Source organism: Schistocerca americana, chromosome 10 (assembly GCF_021461395.2).
Source record: "Schistocerca americana isolate TAMUIC-IGC-003095 chromosome 10, iqSchAmer2.1, whole genome shotgun sequence".
Classification (NCBI taxonomy): Eukaryota; Metazoa; Arthropoda; class Insecta; order Orthoptera; family Acrididae; genus Schistocerca; species Schistocerca americana.
Window position 1 is genome coordinate 59,741,521 of NC_060128.1, and position 21,078 is coordinate 59,762,598.

At 38.5% G+C, this 21,078-nt stretch overlaps 1 protein-coding gene across 1 annotated transcript in view; it reads right to left on the minus strand.

Moving 5' to 3' along the window:
• LOC124552229 (peroxidase-like) overlaps positions 1 to 21,078 on the minus strand; it is a 339,571-nt gene that overhangs the window by 98,205 nt on the left and 220,288 nt on the right. Inside the window, exon 4 of the mRNA XM_047126501.1 lies at positions 10,332 to 10,377. The gene's annotated coding sequence lies outside the window, so the exon portion shown is untranslated. The remainder of the gene's footprint in view (positions 1 to 10,331; positions 10,378 to 21,078) is intronic.

A 21,078-nucleotide genomic window follows, 5' to 3' on the forward strand; every position in this document is an offset into this window, starting at 1 on the left:
TGATTACTCCGTCTGATAGTGCAACAAGAAACGAAATGATGACGTGTGTATTTTGTTATTTTTTATTGACAAGTGCAATACATGTGAGCCATTATGTGTGTCTGCATTGAGATTTACTGACATCACATTGTGTTGTAGGTAGTGGGGAGCGGATGTGGTAATTAAGATGGTAAATAATCACTCGTACTTCCGTCACTTACTATGAATACTTTTATTCTTGCAGCGTATACGCAATGCGTGTAGCATAGAGCGTGTACTACAGAGAACTGATCTGGCAAAGAGACAGTTGCTCTTCCTGCAGTAAGGCAGCGATATTATTGGGTAGGGGGGAGGGGAGGGGTAGAATCAATGGTTCTAAGTTCCCACAGTGTCATCGACAGTAGACTTAGGTGGTATAGAAGCTTTCCATAGTTTCCTAATTTCCTTCAGCTCTCTATTTTATTTGACACATTTTACATTACTTCTTGTTTGTTGAGGTGTATGTTGCCTTATGACACATAACTGAAAACGTTATATCTTTTACAAATGTGCCAACGAAATGAGCTTAGCTAACAGTCAAATAAATTTGTACAGCCTGACGTCGTAACGTACACAGCAATCTGTATCGCTTCGTCGACTCGCGCATCAATAAAGATGAGATTAAAGAATTACGACAGCACAAACACCCGATCAATCCGACACTGTTCAACATGTTGACAGCAGACACCACGAAGATCATTGTGGACAGCTCAGCAACACTCATACTAAGGGTTGCCATTTCTAGCTGGGACCTCGTCGGGACACTCTCAGACGGGGGCGTCGAAATTAAGTAACAGATTTACTTAATATAATTACTTTTTATTTATAACGCAATTACATGGAACCTATTGCGGCACGATATTTTTCGGCAAGTTTTCAGCAAGTTCTTTTTCCCTTTTATGTATTTATAAAACTGCGTGGAAGTCAGCTTGTAGTTAAACTGGTACTGTAAGATTGATTCCATTGTTTCTGGCAGCAGTTGATTTCTTTCTTCAGTCCAGTGGGCCGACATCAGCGAAAATACTCTTTCTACCCTGGCGTCGCGTGCGGGATTAGAAAAGAAATAGTCGCATAATTTTAACAATTGTCGTTTGCATTCAGGATTTTCGGTTTCCTTAAAAAATAAATTCACCTTTCTTCCAGGAAGTATTTAGAATTCCATTCATGGAATCTTCACACTATTTTTAGTGAGGTATATAACAATATTTTCAGTCGTCACCCAATCTGGGGTTTCGTAGAGCGTCATCCACTCAAATGCTTGATATCTGTTAGAAGAAATAGCTAATTCCTCTAAGTAATCAAATGCTATGGTGTAGAAAGCCATTGTATCTTCCTCAAATTTCTTAATCATATTAATTATTTCTTAGGATTCTCATTCTTTAATTTGTTCAAATTCATCTTGGTTTGCACGCCAATAAAACTTCTTCCTTTCATTCAGACATTTTTGAATGCTGATCAATGTATTTCTTGAAACTTTCTCGCAGATTAAAACTGTGTGCCGGACCGAGACTCGAATTCGGGACCTTTGCCTTTCGCGGGCAAGTGCTCTACCCACTGAGCTACCCAAGCACGACTCACGCCCCGTCCTCACAGCTTCACTTCTGCCAGTACCTCGTCTCCTACCTTCCAAACTTTATAGAAGCTCTCCTGCGAACCTTGCAGAACTAGCACTCCTGAAAGAAAGGATATTGCGGAGACATGGCTTAGCCACAGCCTTGGGGATGTTTCCAGAATGAGATTTTCACTCTGCAGCGGAGTGTGCACTGATATGAAACTTCCTTGTAGATTAAAACTGTGTGCCAGACCGAGACTCGAACTCGGGACCTTTGCCTTTCGCGGGCAAGTGCTCTACCAACTGAGCTACCCAAGCACGACTCACACCCCGTGAAGTTTGGAAGGTAGGAGACGAGGTACTGGCAGAAGTAAAGCTGTGAAGACGGTAGAGCACTTGCCCGCGAAAGGCAAAGGTCCCGAGTTCGAGTCTCGGTCCGGCACACAGTTTTAATCTGCCAGGAAGTTTCATATCAGAGCACACTCCGCTGCAGAGTGAAAATCTCATAATGTATTTCTTATCAGAATTACCGAGACTGTATTCTTCTCCATGCCTTTTTAGTATTTTTTTCAAACAGAGCCAAGTTTGATTGCAGGAACATGAAGTAAATTTCACTGGTCGGACTACTGAAAAAATCTGTAATTATTTTAGGTGGTCTGTCTTTGGCGTCAAAAAATTGTTAGGCGACCTCGTCAATATAAACTTGTTGACATAAATAAAAGTAACTGAGGGTGCATTTACATGTTGCGGTAGTCTGGAACCGCGCGACCGCTACGGTCGCAGGTTCGAATCCTGCCTCGGGCATGGATGTGTGTGATGTCCTTAGGTTAGTCAGGTTTAAGTAGTTCTAAGTTCTCGGGGACTGATGACCTTAGAAGTTAAGTCCCATAGTGCTCAGAGCCATTCGAACCATGTTGCGGTAACAGATGGCGCCACTTCAGTACTTGAGCCAAGCTTGTAACAGCATTTTCCAAAGTTTGGACTAAATTATGTCTGGTCGGAATGTCGGGACAAAACCACTCCGTCTATAGGCTACGTGGCCCATCGGGACCATCCGACCGCCGTCATCCTCAGTGGAGGATGCGGATAGGAGGGGCGTATGGTCAGCATACCGCTCTCCAGGTCGTTATGATGGTATTCATGACCGAAGCCGCTTCTATTCGGTCGAGTAGCTCCTCAATTGGCATCAAGAGGCTGAGTGCACCCCGAAAAATGGCAACAGCGCATGGCGGCCTGGATGGTCACCCATCCAAGTGCCGATCACGCCAGACACAGCTTAACTTCGGTGATCTCACGGGCACCGGTGTATCCAATGCGGCAGGGCTGTTGCCAATGTCGCGACAAGAAGGTCCATTACGGCGACGGTCCCGATATATTGGGACGAATGGCAAACCTGCTTTATGCGGATGGCATGGTAACAGGTTCAGAAGACAAAGAAGAGCTACAAAAGGTGCTAAACTGACAAACACTAGAAGTAGTAGAAAAGTACAAATATGGCAGTCACTCTAAAAACAGCACTGATGTTATTTAACACATATGTGAAAGAAAGAGCAACAGCAGCAATAAAAGCAATTTACAACATCCAACGGCCTGAAAAAATCTCAATAAAAACGACGAAGGCACTACTTAAAACGGTCATAGCACCAGTAGCGACTTACAGGATCTACATAATTTTAGACAAACTGGAAGTCAGTGGCTTAGTAACACTAGTCAAATCCCGCTATATGAAACGAATCTTGGGCGTTGACAGGACAGCGCCTTCTACACTGAACTTGACATGATAACTTGCGAACCATGGATGAAGGGTATCAGACGGACGCCATATTCCTCGACTTCCGGAAAGCGTTTGACTCGGTGCCCCACTGCAGACTCCTAACTAAGGTACGAGCATATGGGATTAGTTCCCAAATATGTGAGTGGCTCGAAGACTTCTTAAGTAATAGAACCCAGTACGTTGTCCTCGATGGTGAGTGTTCATCGGAGGTGAGGGGATCATCTGGAGTGCTCCAGGGAAGTGTGTTAGGTCCACTGTTGTTTTCTATCTACATAAATGATCTTTTGGACCGGGTGGATAGCAATGTGCGGCTGTTTGCTGATGATGCTGTGGTGTACGGGAAGGTGTGGTCGTTGAGTGACTGAAGGAGGATACAAGATTATTTGGATAGGATTTGTCATTGGTGTAATGAATGGCAGCTAACCATAAATATAGATAAATGTAAATTAATGCAGATGAATAGGAAAAAAAATCCTGTAATGTTTGAATACTCCATTAGTAGTGTAGCGCTTGACACAGTCACGTCGATTAAATATTTGGGCGTAACATTGCAGAGCGATATGAAGTGGGACAAGCATGTAATGGCAGTTGTGGTCAAGGCGGATAGTCGTCTTCGGTTCATTGGTAGAATTTTGGGAATATGTGGTTCATCTGTAAAAGAGATCGCTTATAAAACACTAATACGACCGATTCTTGAGTACTGCTCGAGCGTTTGGGATCCCTATCAGGTCGGGTTGAGGGAGGGCATAGAAGCAATTCAGAGGCGGGCTGCTAGATTTGTTACTGGTAGGTTTGATAATCACGCGAGTTTTACGGAAATGCTTCAGGAACTGGGGTGGGAGTCTCTAGAGAAAAGGCGGCGTTCTTTTCGTGAATCGCTACTGAGGAAATTTAGAGAACCAGCGTTTGAGGCTGACTGCAGTACAATTTTACTGCCGCCAACTTATATTTCGCGGAAAGACCACAAAGATAAGATAAGAGAGATTAGGGCTCGTACAGAGGCATATAGGCAGTCATTTTTCCCTCGTTCTGTTGTTGGGAGTGGAACAGGGAGAGAAGATGCTAGTTGTGGTACGAGGTACCCTCCGCCACGCACCGTATGGTGGATTGGGGAGTATCTACGTAGATGTAGACACTGGTTTACGTCTTAAACACAAAAAGCTTCTTCATAGAAGACATCAGAATCCTGCCCTACACCACGGCCAGGGAAAGCACACGCCAAATACTCACAGAAAAACACAACTCTTACCTGAAACGACTTCCAACCGGCGCTGTCATAACAGAAGAGTGAAAAAAGGCAAATTACGAACTACGACAACGTGGCAACACGATATGCAACACGTGGGTTCCACCACAAGTTTTGCCAAAACAAGAGATTTCACAATCCGAATAAAGACTGCGTACGTTAACTGTGCAATGAACACTGTGAAAGATACCATGCAAAAACTGCAGAAAAAGACCAGTGTCAATAATAAAACTAGGACTAGAGTAATGTAGGTCAGCTTTGTACTTGTATTGGGTTTTGCATTTGTATTTGTTTGTATTTACACAATGTGCGCATTTTCATTCATAAGGCGAAGAAAATCTTAGAACCCAGCAGGAATGGAACCCTGGACCGCGCGATCTGGAGCCAGCGAAACTAATCGCTAGACCATGAGCTGGAATCAATGTTTGTAGCTTTTAATAGTACTGATCGCAATAAAATGTGATTACAATTAGATGATGAGCGATTTAGGTTCACTAGCAACCATCTTCAGGAGTATGGAAACAAACAGAAAAATTACCTTTCATTTAACGTCGAAAACAACCTAACAATATTTAAAAAATATACACTTTTCATGAAAGTATTAATACATTAAAAACTGTGAATAACGACTTGGGGTAAGGTGTATTTTTAAAATTTTTGAAGGCGAATAGCGACTTATAAGTAGCCATATAAAAGTTGCAGTTGCGACCCTATTAAAAACCTACGTAATACCGACTTCTAATCATTTTCTTGAAAGAAAGTCACCTGGCTGCAATGTTTTATTTTCTTTTCCTTAAGAGCTATTGGGGAGGGGGGGGGGGGCGGATCCCCCTTGCCCCGGGTTTTGGCGCCCTTGTACGCCAAGTACAGTGTAAATCACAACATGGGTACTAAGCGTAGCTTGTCAGAATTAACACATTGTAAGTAGGCTGTTTAGGTTTTTTGTTGGTAACGCCACGTAGCGCTCTATATGAAAATCACTGACTGTGCTGTGTGAAGTCTGTGGCTGGTTTGCATTGTTGAAATATTTGCTATTGTGCAGTCTATGGCTGGTTTGCATTGTTGGAATTTGCTATTGTAGTGTTGGGGAGTTGGATGTGAACAGCGCGTAGCGTTGTGCAGTTGGAGGTGAGCCGCCAGCAGTGGTGGATGTGGGGGGAGAGATGGCAGAATTTTGAGAGCGGACGATCTGGACGTGTGTCCGTCAGAAAGAGTAAATTTCTAATATTGGATATCATGAAATGATATATATACGATGACTTTTGAACATTATTAAGGTAAATAAATTGTTTGTTCTCTATCAAAATCTTTCATTTGCTAACTATGCCTATCAGTAGTTAGTGCCTTCAGTAGTTAGAATCTTTTATTTAGTTGGCAGTATTGTCGCTACCTGTATTGCAATAGTTCGAGTAACGAAGATTTTTGTGAGGTAAGCGCTTCATGAAAGTTATAGGTTATTGTTAGTCAGGGCCATTCTTTTGTAGGGATTGTTGAATGTCAGACTGCGTTGCGCTAAAAATATTGTGTGTCAGTTTAGTGTTGATCAGAATAAGTAAAGAGAGAAATGTGCGAGTACGTTCAGTTCTGTTTAGCTGTTTGCAAATCAAATAACGTAAGAGGTTTATCAGCACAGTAATTCATTAATTTTTCGAAGGGGACGTTTCAACATCACTGCGCTGCTTTGTAGATGTGAAAAGCAAAGCTTCAGTTCTCTTTTCATCGGTGTCCTTGACGTTTAACACTGAAAACTGGATTTTACAGATGAGCAGTGTTGCTCTATGAAGATGGTTGAAAAGGATCTAAAGCTAGAACGAGTTACTGAGCTCACGGCGTGACGAAGTATGCTGCTCCGTGTCTGGCGCTTTCTGCCCTCTTTTGATGGTGATTGTTGGTACTCGCGAGGAAGAATTGAACGCAAAAGATGTATCATGCTTCCATAGCCTTCCCACAGTATACTGTTCAGTTCAGCTTTTATTTCTGCTAATAAATACGGAAGTACTACATGAATCAATATTATTTGCATATGTGCAGTGCAGTAATGTTGCTACCCAAACTCAAAAAATAACAAATTAATGTTTCCTTCATTATGCCTTCTTCTACTTTCTCATGCTGGTTCGAGTGTTGTGATTGGCGTATTTTGAACATAGATGACGTAAAGTGATGACTCAAGTAGATTTATTCATGGCCCTAGATTGTCTGTCTGAAGGTGAAAACGGCTTTGATTTGACGATTCGGTTGAAGATACTACTATAACTGTAAATGTTCTGAAATCAGCAGATAGTGGTAGCGAGCCTTATATTACTGATAGTACATATAATTCAAATAATTTATGCAGGATGATGATAATGAACTTTGTAAAATCATATATTATTACGGAAATAACTATCAGATACTGTGCTGTGCGTAGGAACCAAAGACGTTTCTCCTTCCATAAGAAAAGTAAATGTTATCATTGCATTATCTCTGATTTTTATTGTGTCTGTTGTTGAGTGTAAATAACTCTGATTTTGTTCTTGCTCTTATAAAGACGAAGGGAATTTGTGAATATTACATGTTACAACTCGATAGCAAGAGCAGAAGTTGTGTTTCGCTTACAAATAAACGACTGCACATCTCTGATAAATAATTACGTGAGACTCGAACGTAAATATTGCTCTTTCTAGTCATTCAGTTTCAGATACACAACGTCGACCTGGAGTTGGAAGGACGCTGGGGAGATTGCGAAACGAACCTGCAAATAAACACGGCGACTTTCAACAGACTCGAGAGCACACAACGAAAAATCTTCCACGGCTCTCTACTAACGTATTACCACTCGACAAACCACACACAAGGTGTGTGTATTGAAATTTCAATGGACACTTCAATAGACCATTTGAAAACCAAGAATACATGCTAATCTGGTCTATAAACCATACAAAACAATAAAAATAACAATATAACTTGTTGCTGATATACTAAAAGTTTCTAAAATCACTCAAAGCTACATAAAAATCGAATCATTTGAAAAAAAGGAAAATGTACAGTGCTTCGTTTCATAATGAACCAGATATGGCAGCATTTGGAAACGTTGTGATTCATTTCTTAACGGAATTCCATACGACCAGAAATCCAGGATCTATTTTGACAGAACTCTCTAGATCTGGTTGTATGCCTATTCAAGCTGGCTATTCATTTTGTGGGAACGATTCAAAGGAACAGAATACGAAAGTGCTTGTATTCTGAGGAACACATTAATAACGTTGGCAAAGCGGAAATTTCCTCGATTTTGTATTGACAATATATCGTCTATTTTCTGTCTACTTCTGTCGGCGAGCTGCGAAAATCTGCAATGAAAATGTTTGACAGGAAGAAGAGAGAATGCAGAATGACAGAATGTACTGCTGTAGTTTCTATTTACGACTCACATATGGGAAATGTAGATTTATTATGTAGACCCTTGCCAGATGTAATGAAAAGATTAAGTCCAAACGATATCATTTATGTTTGATTCTCCATGTGATTTATATGATTGTAATAAATTTCATCGATTCTCTACAGAAGGCTACTCACTGAAGGAACAACAGCAGACATGCCAATGAACCAGAAGTTTAGAACTAAATTGGCTCATGATCTTTACCAGATTGGTTCTGGAGCAAAATAGCGCAGTAGACCACGCAGCACAGACCAAATAGAGATCAACGGGCGTAAACACCGGGGAACATCGTTACTTCCAAAGAATATAAGATTAGATTCCTTTGATCACTAGCCGGTGTAGAACGAGGACTGAATAATGTGCAAACGCCCCAACTGCAACGGCCATACCTTATGTTTAAATAAAGACAAAAACCGGCGGTTTATCTAGTAATAAATATGCAACCAGTCGCTTTTTTAACTCTTTGTTCAACCATGAACATGTTTTCGAGCCACTATATATGATGGATATCTATCATGACCATATTCCTTGTAAAAACATCCAGTGTTTACTTTCTGTGAGTCAGTGTAAAACCAAGTGCAGCTAAATACTGTGTATATTTGTGTACGAAGCTTAATAATGTACGCTATAAGAAGCTATCTGATATGGATACCAGAAGGCAGTGCACTGTAAATACCTAAAGCATGAAAGACTTCCGGGTTCGTGAAGTTTCGTCACCGATTGCTAAATTTCCCTCATTTCCGCCAGCCGCATCAGCACTGCATATGACTACATTTGGTCCACAACATTACGTTCTTGTAACACCTTCATCTACATCTACATTTATACTCCGCAAGCCACCCAACGGTGTGTGGCGGAGGGCACTTTACGTGCGACTGTCATTACCTCCCTTTCCTGTTCCAGTCGCGTATGGTTCGCGGGAAGAACGACTGCCGGAAAACCTCCATGCGCGCTCGAATCTCTCTAATTTTACATTCGTGACCTCCTCGGGAGGTATAAGTAGGGGGAAGCAATATATTCGATACTTCATCCAGAAACGCACCCTCTCGAAACCTGGACAGCAAGCTACATCGCGATGCAGAGCGCCTCTCTTGCAGAGTCTGCCACTTGAGTTTGCTAAACATCTCCGTAACGCTATCACGCTTACCAAATAAACCTGTGACGAAACGCACCGCTCTTCTTTGGATCTTCTCTATCTCTTCTGTCAACGCGGTCTGGTACAGATCCCACACTGGTGAGAAATACTCATGTGTAGGCCTAACGAGTATTTTGTAAGCCACCTCCTTTGTTGATGGACTACATTTTATAAGGACTCTCCCAATGAATCTCAACCTGGCATCCACCTTACCAACAATTAATTTTATATGATCATTCCACTTCAAACCGTTCTGTACGCATACTCCCAGATATTTTACAGAAGTAACTGCTACCTGTGTTTGTTCCGCTATCATATAATCATATTATAAAGGATTCTTCTTTCTATGTATTCGCAATACATTAAATTTGTCTTTGTTAAGGGTCAGTTGCCACTCCCTGCACCAAGTGCCTATCCGCTGCAGATCATCTTGCATTTCGCTGCAATTTTCTAATGCTGCAACTTCTCTGTATACTACAGCATCATCCGCGAAAAGCCGCATGGAAGTTCCGACACTATCTACTTCATCTGATGATGAGCCTTCATTGTCTGGAAAACATGTTCATGGTTGAATAAATATTTTAAAAAAGCCACTGGTTGCATATTTATTGCCAGATAAATCGCCAGTTTAAATTGCAGTTCGTCATCCACAACGAAAAAAAGATAAAAACTGCTTTTTTGCATTCTATAGTATCTAAAGCCACGTGCCATCCGTCCGTTTTCGATAGTACCATTAATTCTGTCATATATACTGTTCATCTGGTATTTAAAATACAGTTTTTATACTTAATAGACGTTTATTAATGGTATGATTTTCACACGCTTCTGCGTAAGTGCAAAGTGTCACGTAACAGTGAATATGATAAGTTTCTCACAGTTTTCTATTAACATAAAAAAGATTTTGTCAATTTAAGACTGTATTATTTTTTTTAATAGCCTTGAACAATTTTTAAAAAATGGTGTTTTAAAATAAGTGCGGAATGAAGGATTAAAACGCTGGTCACAGCATAGTTAGCTGTTGTTACAAGCGTTTCGCATTAACTGAAAGGCAATTTTTCTGTTTGATTCAATATATACGAGGATGGTTGCTAGTGACGTGAAATCGGTTATCATCTAGTTGTAATTACATTGTATTGCGACAAGACCAGTATAATATCTAACAGCCAGATAGGTGCAGCTACACGCACTTACCCACTGAGCACGGCGCACAGTCCAACTCTCGTACCTCTGGTGCAACCTGGAACAAAAGAACAGATATGAATTTTAATGCTATACAACAGAAAATTCGTTCTGAGAAATTACAGGGAAACTGAGATTATGAAAACACGTCCAGTGGAAAACAGGACTACCCGGTAGAATGGAAACGTACTAGACGACATGTGATATTTTCCCGTATAGTATGAACAAATGGCCCTACAAGGTTGTTGACTGATGATACACATGGATTTTCAGCTACTGCTTCTATGAAATTACAGTCAGCAAGCTAAGTTTATACTCTCTACTCACGCTTGACCAAAAAAAAAAAAAATCTAGACGAGTTCCTTGACAGAAACTGTATGCATTGTATTTTGTGTCAATTACGCGAGTACAGTGTTTGCTATATCGTTGACAGTAGTACGTACCGTGTCTTCGACAAAGACACTTCCGTAATTTTTTAATCGATTTTTTTAATTTCCTGCAATGTTTTGTGGAAAATCACTCTCATATTTAACTCTTGGATGCTTAACGGGGGTCTTCTAGAACCGGCTATATTTCATTTCCACGAGAAATTCTCTTGAAATATGTTTATTTTTGTTGTTGTCCTGTATAATCCTAGGAAATACAGTTGATTTTCTTCGGAAGGAACATTGTTTGTTTTGGAACACGTATGTAACGCAGCAGCGATGGCGAGGCATTGTAGCATCTGTGACCAGAGAGTATGCGCTTGACCGCGCGAGTGTTGCGAGCGGTTCTCAGTCAGTAGTAGTCTTTGCGAGTTAGTTGTCGCTATGCAGAGTAGCAGTCAATCAGTCGTTGCGAGTCTGTAGCTCTGTCTAGTTGAGAGCAGTACTCAGTCTGTAGTCGTCATGCAGAGCGGTCGGTCAGTAGTAGCAGCCCAGTGCGGTTGTGTGATGTAGGCGGTCGGCAACAATGGTCAAGATGAGGAATAAGGTATACTGTTAATTAATATAATCATTAGATAATGAAAAATTTTATTTATTGTAATTATTCTCCAACAAGTCTCCCAATAATAATTTTTTATTTCAAAAGCATTTTTTCAAAAGTTTAATTTTTTTTGAACTAAAGATCTCGTTGCACTTCCCATTTCATTCCACTTCTTTTTGAAGAAAAATTTCACTAGAATTACAAAAAAAAAAGGAGAATATTATTATTTGCAATGCAGTTCCTCCAAGTGGTGCGCAACAACAAGAGCAGATATGTGACATCCATTTATTCTGAGGTAAGACTTTAATTCTGATTGTTTTTACACAGGGCCAAAGACCGATATTTCGGTTTAATTGAATTTTCTTGTCACTGAATGGACTTTAATTTTTTGAAGGATTTATAATTGAGTCAGATTGCGAATTTCACATTTGTTGCCATTGTCAGTACATTTGATTGTGGGCAGGTTACGCATAGAGCCATGTCCATCAGCATTTCTAATTAGTATCGTTATTTTCTTTTAAAATTTTTGTGGGGAGGTTACACTTGGCTCCCATTTCTATTAAGTATTGCTTTATCTTTCTTTTAAAAAATTACGGTGGGGAGGTTACACTTGGCGACACCCAGTCCAGGATCGTATTTCGTTGAGAGTCTTTTGAGCGACAGTCAGATATCTGCTCTTATTTGCTTAGATAATTAGGATTTGGCGCAACGCTTTTAATAATATTGTGACTTTCTTTCTACAGGTCAACGGCAATTTGCTGCTTTGTTGTATTTGTGTGTTGCTTTTGCATTGTGCTTATTTGCTTTGTGAAAAATTTTGACTATTGTAAAAATGCCGCGAAAGACTGTGAATAGTGTATCGCGAAGTATTGTGAATGAAATTACCGACTTAAACAACGTGACCGATAGTAATTGTGATACGCAACGTAATGATGACAATCCTGCGTTCACTAACAATCAGTGCATTCCAACCACTAATGATGACTTTCACCTTAATGATGAACAAACGAACTCAATTGTCTCGTCTGTTAACTTGACGACAATTGATGACGCAGAATGCTCTATAGTAATGAGCGCTGCCGAGCTTAACACAGCCGATTTAGAAAATCCAAGTAATGTACAGACAAATTTGTCTAATGAAAATGAACAGGATATACAAAGTAGGACAGATTCATTTAATTCCGAAATAATGTCTGACAGTGTACATCCGACTGGTAATCCTTTTTGTAAGTTGCAAAATGACCAAATGGTCACACAAAGCGGGACAATTGCAAATACACCGTCAAATAGTACAGAGAATGGAGTAGATAATGTTACATTGGGTCAAATTATGGCAATATTGCTACAAAATAATGAGCAGATCAAACAACAGAGTGAAAATTTCAAACAACTTAGGGAAGATAACAGACAGCTTTGTGAACAAATTAGAGACGTTGCCGCGCAGTGCCATGACACTAAGGAACAGTTGCGCGTGGAAATTGAGGCTTGTTCTCAAAAAAATAGCGAAGAAATTAAGTCTGTTGCGCAAGAATTAAGAGAAATGCAAACAGCCGCAACAGAAACACTCAGAGACGAAATTAGCGGAGTCGCTAAACAATGCTCTGAAAAAGCTGCACAATTACGGGACGAGTTTAGAGCAATGACGGTAGAACTTTCGCGCACTATGGACGCAAAGATAGACGCGAAATTCGAACAGCAGAACACTCAGATTAACGAGCGCTTTAGTCAGCACATACAGAACAGTGATACGCGTTTCCGCAGATTTATTCAAGATCAAAACAAAGTAAAACGACAAGTCATGGAAACAATCACTGCACAAAGACAAGAGGACAAACGTAAAATATTCGCGAAAGCGAAGACGTATGTAGACAATAATATTACTACAGTGTCCGACAAGATTAATACCATAGAACAATTGAACGCGGAATTACGGGATGAAATTTCTGATCTTAAAGCAAAAACGGATACACACACAGTAAATATTCAAACAGTGACAGATAGATTCGAACAACTAGATCTAACACAGGATTGCGATGTCATCAAAGCTGATGTTAAAAAACTGAGCGAAACTACGCGCAAGTTGCAAAAACAGATTAATGCGTCTGATTCTAAAACCGATGATCAGGTTAAAATACTGACTGAAAAATGTGATGAATTGGCCAGTCGTATTGATGTTATCGAAAATACTAATGACAATAAATCAGACGATACTGCACCGGTTTCTTTTATCCAAACACCTGAATTTCAAAATTTACAGCTGACAATTAATGAAATCGATTCATCTAACAACACGTTACGTCGGAAGTTATCAAATTTACAACAAGAAGTAACAGAGATGAAAAACATGTCAGTTAATAACATACCACAACAGACGCCACTTTATGAACATTTGTCAGACTCACGCAGCGTGTATAATGTGAGCAATTTACAGCAACTACGCGACTTAAAATCCGAAAAGCCACGCGACTTAAAATCTGAAAAGCTACGCAACTTGAAATCCGAAATGACACAGACGAACAGATTCACACACAAACCTGAACGTGTTATCAAACTGAGTGACGAGAACGTAGATTTCGAGCAATTTGCATTTGTAAGCAAATGTAAAGAATTTAATAATGACAGAACACAGATACACGATTTGCACTGTATACGACAATTTATCTTTGTACATTCACCGCTATTATCGGTAATGGAGAAACTAGCTTTGAACCAGATGCGACAATTTATTTTTGTATTTACAACAGCATTGCCTGTAATGAAGAAATTTGAATTAGCACGAATACAACAATTTGCCTTTGAAATTTTACCGCTATTGCCTGTAACACAAAAGCTAAAATTTATTTGCAGTGCGTAAATGACCTCAGGGGATTCATTACGCTTTAATGAATATGTGCCGTAGCGAGCATAGGGCCCCGAGCTGTAGTAGTGCTGTTTCATCTTTAGTTTTCTGCACTGCTGCCTTCTCTTCTACTATCCTTTATATCTATCCAAACTGCTCTTTAACTATTGCTCTTTGTAGTATTAAGAAACATGTAATGAATATCCGATGTGACAAACTTTTACCGAATGTGACAATTTTCAGTAGGCACTCCCGTAATGACAACTACCGCCGTAATTTTAATTACAGATAAAATCGTAATCATCAGTATGTGTAAAAGTAAAATTAACAGCAAACGCATTTTTTGGTAACAATAGATGTTTTTCACCACAATAGCATGAAAGTCAACCGCTTAGCATACGTAACCAACAATGCAGTCTACAAGGTCAACCAAACTTTAATGTTTCGCCGCGTGCACGTATAGTCCCAGCTCCAACAAATAGTAACGCATGGCAGCAAAGAAATAACTACGTACAGACAACACACTATTTCAATTCCTATCGCAATACACCGTATAGGAATGACTATTACGACAGACGTAAAAATAATGAGCACAATTTTCAGCGTACATTTAATAACAGTCGATCTTATGAGCAGCAACAACATCAGCGACAACATATTATGATGAATGAAACAGACAATAGGTGTCATCTATAGCGTAACAGGTCAATAAGAAATAACAGAGCAGTTCATATAGTGGATATGCCACAACATCCTCCCGTAAATAATAGCACGTACGTCAGAATTTAACCAGATACAGCACAGATTGCATATTACAGTAACGCAAACATTACTTTTGACACGCAGAATTTTGTTCACGAGAATGTTATTTGAAACATGCTTTGTTGAATGCTCCACTATTATCGCACCCAGATCTTACTAGAAATTTTTCCATTGCCACCGACAGTTCTAACACCGCTTTAGGCGTACACATTTTCCAGGAAATTGAAGAAGATGGTTCTACAGTAATTAAAAACATCGCATTTGCAAGTCGCATTTTGTCACCTGCTGAACGAAATTATTCCGTCACAGAACTTGAAACATTATGTGTTGTATGGGCTTTCACGAGATTTAGGCACTTTCTTTACGGCAGACATACCACCGTCTACACAGACCATAGAGCGATACAATTTTTACTTTCAGCTAAATTCACTCACGACAGGTTAAGCAGATGGAAACTATATTTACAGGAATTTAATTTTACAATAGTTCACATTCCCGGTACGCAAAATGTTATAGCAGACGCACTATCGCGTTCTCTCAGTAACAATCAGCAAGACGTAGCAACCAACTTCTGCAAAGCAAATTTCAGTGTCATGTACATTGAGCAGGTTGCATTTGAAAATTTTATTTCATCGTCATTACAGGACATAGCACAAGAACAAAATAAGGACAATGTGTGGAAAGAAATTAAACACCTTTGGCAAGATAGGAAAAATGTTACGATTAGGAACCACTACACTGTACGCAATGACATTCTGTTTCGCCGCTCTCATCCTGACAGCAACATTTGGTTATTATGCATTCCTGACGAACTGGTTAACAAACTAATTTGGTACACTCATTTAAGTTACGCACATTACGGAGCACGAAAATGTTTTCTTATACTGAGACAGAACTGTTATTTTACCAACATGGAAAAACGTATACGACGAGTTTTAGCGTCTTGTAAAATTTGCCAGAAAGCTAAATCAGACACCACTTCACATATTCCTCCTTTATATCCCATTATACCTGTGAGATTAAGACACATGGCCGCAGTAGATATTTTTGGTCCGATTCCGAGAACTAACAGAGGTTTTTGCTACATTTTTGTCGCTGTTGAGCTCACTTCAAAATTTGTTACTTTCACTCCGTTACGCAAAGCTACTGCTAAAACTGTTTCGAAAGCATTTGTAAAACATTTTCTATTTCATGTAGGGCATGTAATGAAAGTAATTTCTGATAATGGATCTCAATTTCGTAGTAGTGTATGGACACGCATGTTACGAGCTAGAAACATTTCTCCGATCTATATATCCAAGTACCACGCTTCTTCGAACCCTTGTGAAAGATTAATGAAGGAAATTGGTAAGCTGTGCAGAATATACTGCCACAAAAGACATATTGATTGGGATACACACATACTCTCATTCCAAGATGTAATTAATTCCATTCCAAATGAATCCACTATGCTATCTCCGACTGTTATACTGAAAAACGTTGAACCACCGAACAAAATTAAAGAATTAATAGAATTCCCCAAAAATCGTCGCCTACGACACCACGAAATAATTGACATTGCGCTGAACAACATCAAACGTGCCGCAGAGCGCCGGAGAAGACAGCAAAAACAGGTTTGTACACGCCGCGACTTTCACGTTGGACAGAAGATATTAGTACGTACACACTATTTATCCAGCAAATTAAAAGGTAAGGTTAGCAGGTCGCTCTTCTTGTCGTTACACATCAGACCGTGCATATTTTTCCAGATGAATTTACACATTTACGACTATTTCTGCAATTATATTTATGTGACTACTTATTGATGATTATCGTATTTTTTTTCTTGGCAAGTGCCCGGCAAGGTAAGGTTAGCAGGTCGCTCTTCTTGTCGTTACACATCAGACCGTGCATATTTTTCCAGATGAATTTACACATTTACGACTATTTCTGCAATTATATTTATGTGACTACTTATTGATGATTATCGTATTTTTTTTCTTGGCAAGTGCCCGGCAAGGTAAGGTTAGCAGGTCGCTTTTCTTGTCGTTACACATCAGACCGTGCACATTTTCCATTTTTTTGTGTATATGACTGTACTCCAGTTTTGTTTGTATGCACTATGAAATAGTTAAGATATAACACACACCAGTCGACTTTGACATTTTTTTTTTGCCTTATGACATCTCAACATCGTGACTGTTTCACATTTTTTTTTTGCTACTGCATTGTATTATTCTGTGTACATTTTTTCGCATCCGAACACTGTCAATGTCTTGGACATATTACGTTTTCTGTCATGTTATGCTGTATGGTTAATTGTGTCACCATAAACCAGTCATTATTTAGTGGGTATAGGATTTAAATGCAAGACATTAATCTTTGTTCATCAATTTCAGAAAGGAATGATGATTCTAAGAAATAAATTTAACATAAATGGGAATTTCACCTACGGAATAAACGAAAGGAGATGCAATAACTTTATGAGGAAGAGTAAAGGGATCAGGATTAACAAGCATTAACAAGACTATACTATACTCATCACAGAATAGCAGTCTTAACTAATTTTTTCTTTCAGAATACAAGGTGATTGATGCAGGCTGTCAGAGAGAACTACACATCTTAGTTTTAGTGATGAAATATGCTAGAGGTAAGGAATAGTTATGTAATGAGTAATGAAGTGATTTTTTGCAGATGATAGTGAATACTGATGAATAATGACGAAGGATATGGTATTATGAATAATGAAGTTTTTCTTTACAGGTGATGATAATGGTGAAGTTATGATGATATGGATAATGAAGTTTTTTTCTTTATGCCACGTAGTTATTTAAGTATTTGTTGCGGTTTGCTTTGACAGCAGGTGTTACATTGCATAGTAGGATGACGGAAAGTTTTGGAAAGGACAGCTATGGAACACATTTTATACACATTTCACTACTTGTTAATTCGAAGTTCACTACTTTTCAGCATAGTGTGCGTTTCTTCTTTCAGGTCAATAATCCGTTTTTGTATTTTTTCCAGGAGAAGTTTTTCATGACACTTACTAAACCTGTTACTTATTATACCTGTTCTAGTACTTGCATTTTTATATTTTTTACCCATTTGTGTTTATCATTTATAAATGTGATCACATGTAGTGCCTTGTTACATAATCTTGCTACAGCTGACTCATGACGAATGACGTTACCTATCCTCATTTGCAGCAATAGGTCAAAAGCAAAAAGTATTATGCCTCAGCAATTAATTATCGATCCCAACGCAATGCATTGCTACCAAAAAAATGTATTACCAGTCCCACATAATGTCACTAGTTTATGATAATTCTGAATAATACTGATCAACTCTGAATAGCATGTCACTCGAGTAATGACCTCTTAATGAGACTATATTCAAAATAATGCTTTGTCACTAGCTAATAACTGCCACTGTTTATTGTAATGCCTGTGATTACTAATGATTTGACTGTAATTAACTGATTTTTAATAATGACTTTGTAATGATCTGAATAATACTGAATGATGAACTATGTTTTATTCTATTCAATACTTGATGGCCACTGAGTGCCAATAATTAATGTCAATCAACGAAATTGTTATTAATTATGCCATTAATTAACTCTTGTTTTCAATGTTCATACTTTGTAATTGGAAATAAATGTGACTGTTTCATAATGCTTTGTAATTAGGAAAAGACTAATGATTCTTAATAGATTCGAATGACACATAATTAATTAACTATGGTACTGTTTAATAATGCTTTGTAATTAATTAAGGCTACAAATGATTAATTAATTAACTGTAATTAGACAAATGATTAATTAACGACAAATGATTAATTAACTGTAATTATACAAATGATTAATTAACTGTAATTAGACAAATGATTAATTAATGACAAATGATTAATTAACTGTAATTAGGAGAAGGTTAATGATTCTTAATTATACTCTGTAACTGAAAAGAATGCGATTATTTCATAATATTTTGTAACCAGGAAAAGAAGGCTACTGATTCTATGTAAAACAATTAATGAACATTTTTCTGTAATACTACATACTTGGTACAGAAATGTTCAATAACTGGGCTATGAATGCCACGAACTATCAATGAAGACTGTAATTGTCAATATTATGTGACTTGATGTCCTTCACCTCATAAGCTGACTACCCTGAATTACTGCAATGTCCATTTGTCCTGTTTATCCCAGTGATCATGGAGCACTATATTTGGTTTTGCACTAATTCTACGTTGGTGTGCCTTGTAAGAGTGTGGTGTTGACACGACATGCTGTCCACCACCATGAGCGATGAAGACATTATTATGGTCCCACTGTTTGGTGTACCTAATGTACTGCCAAAATGAAAACATGGAACATTACTACGACAGTTCAGTGTCTTGGCTACACTGATAAATTCTGATGGGAAAAGAACTTCAAGTTGTGTCACTTGGTGTTGTACTACTGTGGAAAGATATGGACTTTCAGAGCAGCTGTGTGCAATCTAAAGTGCTACAACCATGATGCAATCCTTCCCTTTCCTATCCTGATTCTTGTCACATAAAGAAAAAATTTTTTTTGGTAACATCATTTATGTTCATAGGTTATACATTTTTCGATTCGCTAAACTCCAGTGTGAGTACACTTATGTCACTGGTCGACATGATGTTTGCCATTATGTTTATTTGTTGTGAAAATACTAAAGACATTTTTCAGTGCATGTGCACTTTGGACATGAATTTTTTTTGCCATTATGTTTATTTGTTGTGAAAATGCTAAAGACATTTTTCAGTGCATGTACACTTGTCAACATAATATTTTTTGCCAGTCTGTTTATTTGTTCTGAATATGCTAAAGAATTTTTTCAGTGCCTGTGCACTTTGTTATCTGTCAAATAATTTGTATATACTTTTCTGATTTGCTACTATGTTTTGTACTCACATTTTGTCTTTGTCTGATATATTTTGTACTTAGTGCGTGTGCACAACATTTACTTTATGTACTACATCTAATTATTCTTGCCAGTCTGTTTATTTGTTCTGCATATGCTAAAGAATTTTTTCAGTGCCTGTGCACTTTATCTGTCAAAAAGTTTGTATATACTTTTTTCTGATTTGCTACTATGTTTAGTATTCACATTTTGTCCTTGTCTGATATATTTTGTACTTAGTGCGTGTGCACAACATTTAAATATTCTGTAAGTTGTAGGATTTTGTTAATTAAAGAAAAATTTTGCCGCGCTTGGCAAGTCCAAATGACTCACCATCGCTGCCAAATTTTTGCCCCCCGAGTGGAGGGTTATGGAACACGTATGTAACGCAGCAGCGATGGCGAGGCATTGTAGCATCTGTGACCAGAGAGTATGCGCTTGACCGCGCGAGTGTTGCGAGCGGTTCTCAGTCAGTAGTAGTCTTTGCGAGTTAGTTGTCGCTATGCAGAGTAGCAGTCAGTCAGTCGTTGCGAGTCTGTAGCTCTGTCTAGTTGAGAGCAGTACTCAGTCTGTAGTCGTCATGCAGAGCGGTCGGTCAGTAGTAGCAGCCCAGTGCGGTTGTGTGATGTAGGCGGTCGGCAACAATGGTCAAGATGAGGAATAAGGTATACTGTTAATTAATATAATCATTAGATAATGAAAAATTTTATTTATTGTAATTATTCTCCAACAAGTCTCCCAATAATAATTTTTTATTTCAAAAGCATTTTTTCAAAAGTTTAATTTTTTTTGAACTAAAGATCTCGTTGCACTTCCCATTTCATTCCACTTCTTTTTGAAGAAAAATTTCACTAGAATTACAAAAAAAAAAGGAGAATATTATTATTTGCAATGCAGTTCCTCCAAGTGGTGCGCAACAACAAGAGCAGATATGTGACATCCATTTATTCTGAGGTAAGACTTTAATTCTGATTGTTTTTACACAGGGCCAAAGACCGATATTTCGGTTTAATTGAATTTTCTTGTCACTGAATGGACTTTAATTTTTTGAAGGATTTATAATTGAGTCAGATTGCGAATTTCACATTTGTTGCCATTGTCAGTACATTTGATTGTGGGCAGGTTACGCATAGAGCCATGTCCATCAGCATTTCTAATTAGTATCGTTATTTTCTTTTAAAATTTTTGTGGGGAGGTTACACTTGGCTCCCATTTCTATTAAGTATTGCTTTATCTTTCTTTTAAAAAATTACGGTGGGGAGGTTACAGTTTCAAGTCAAATTAAT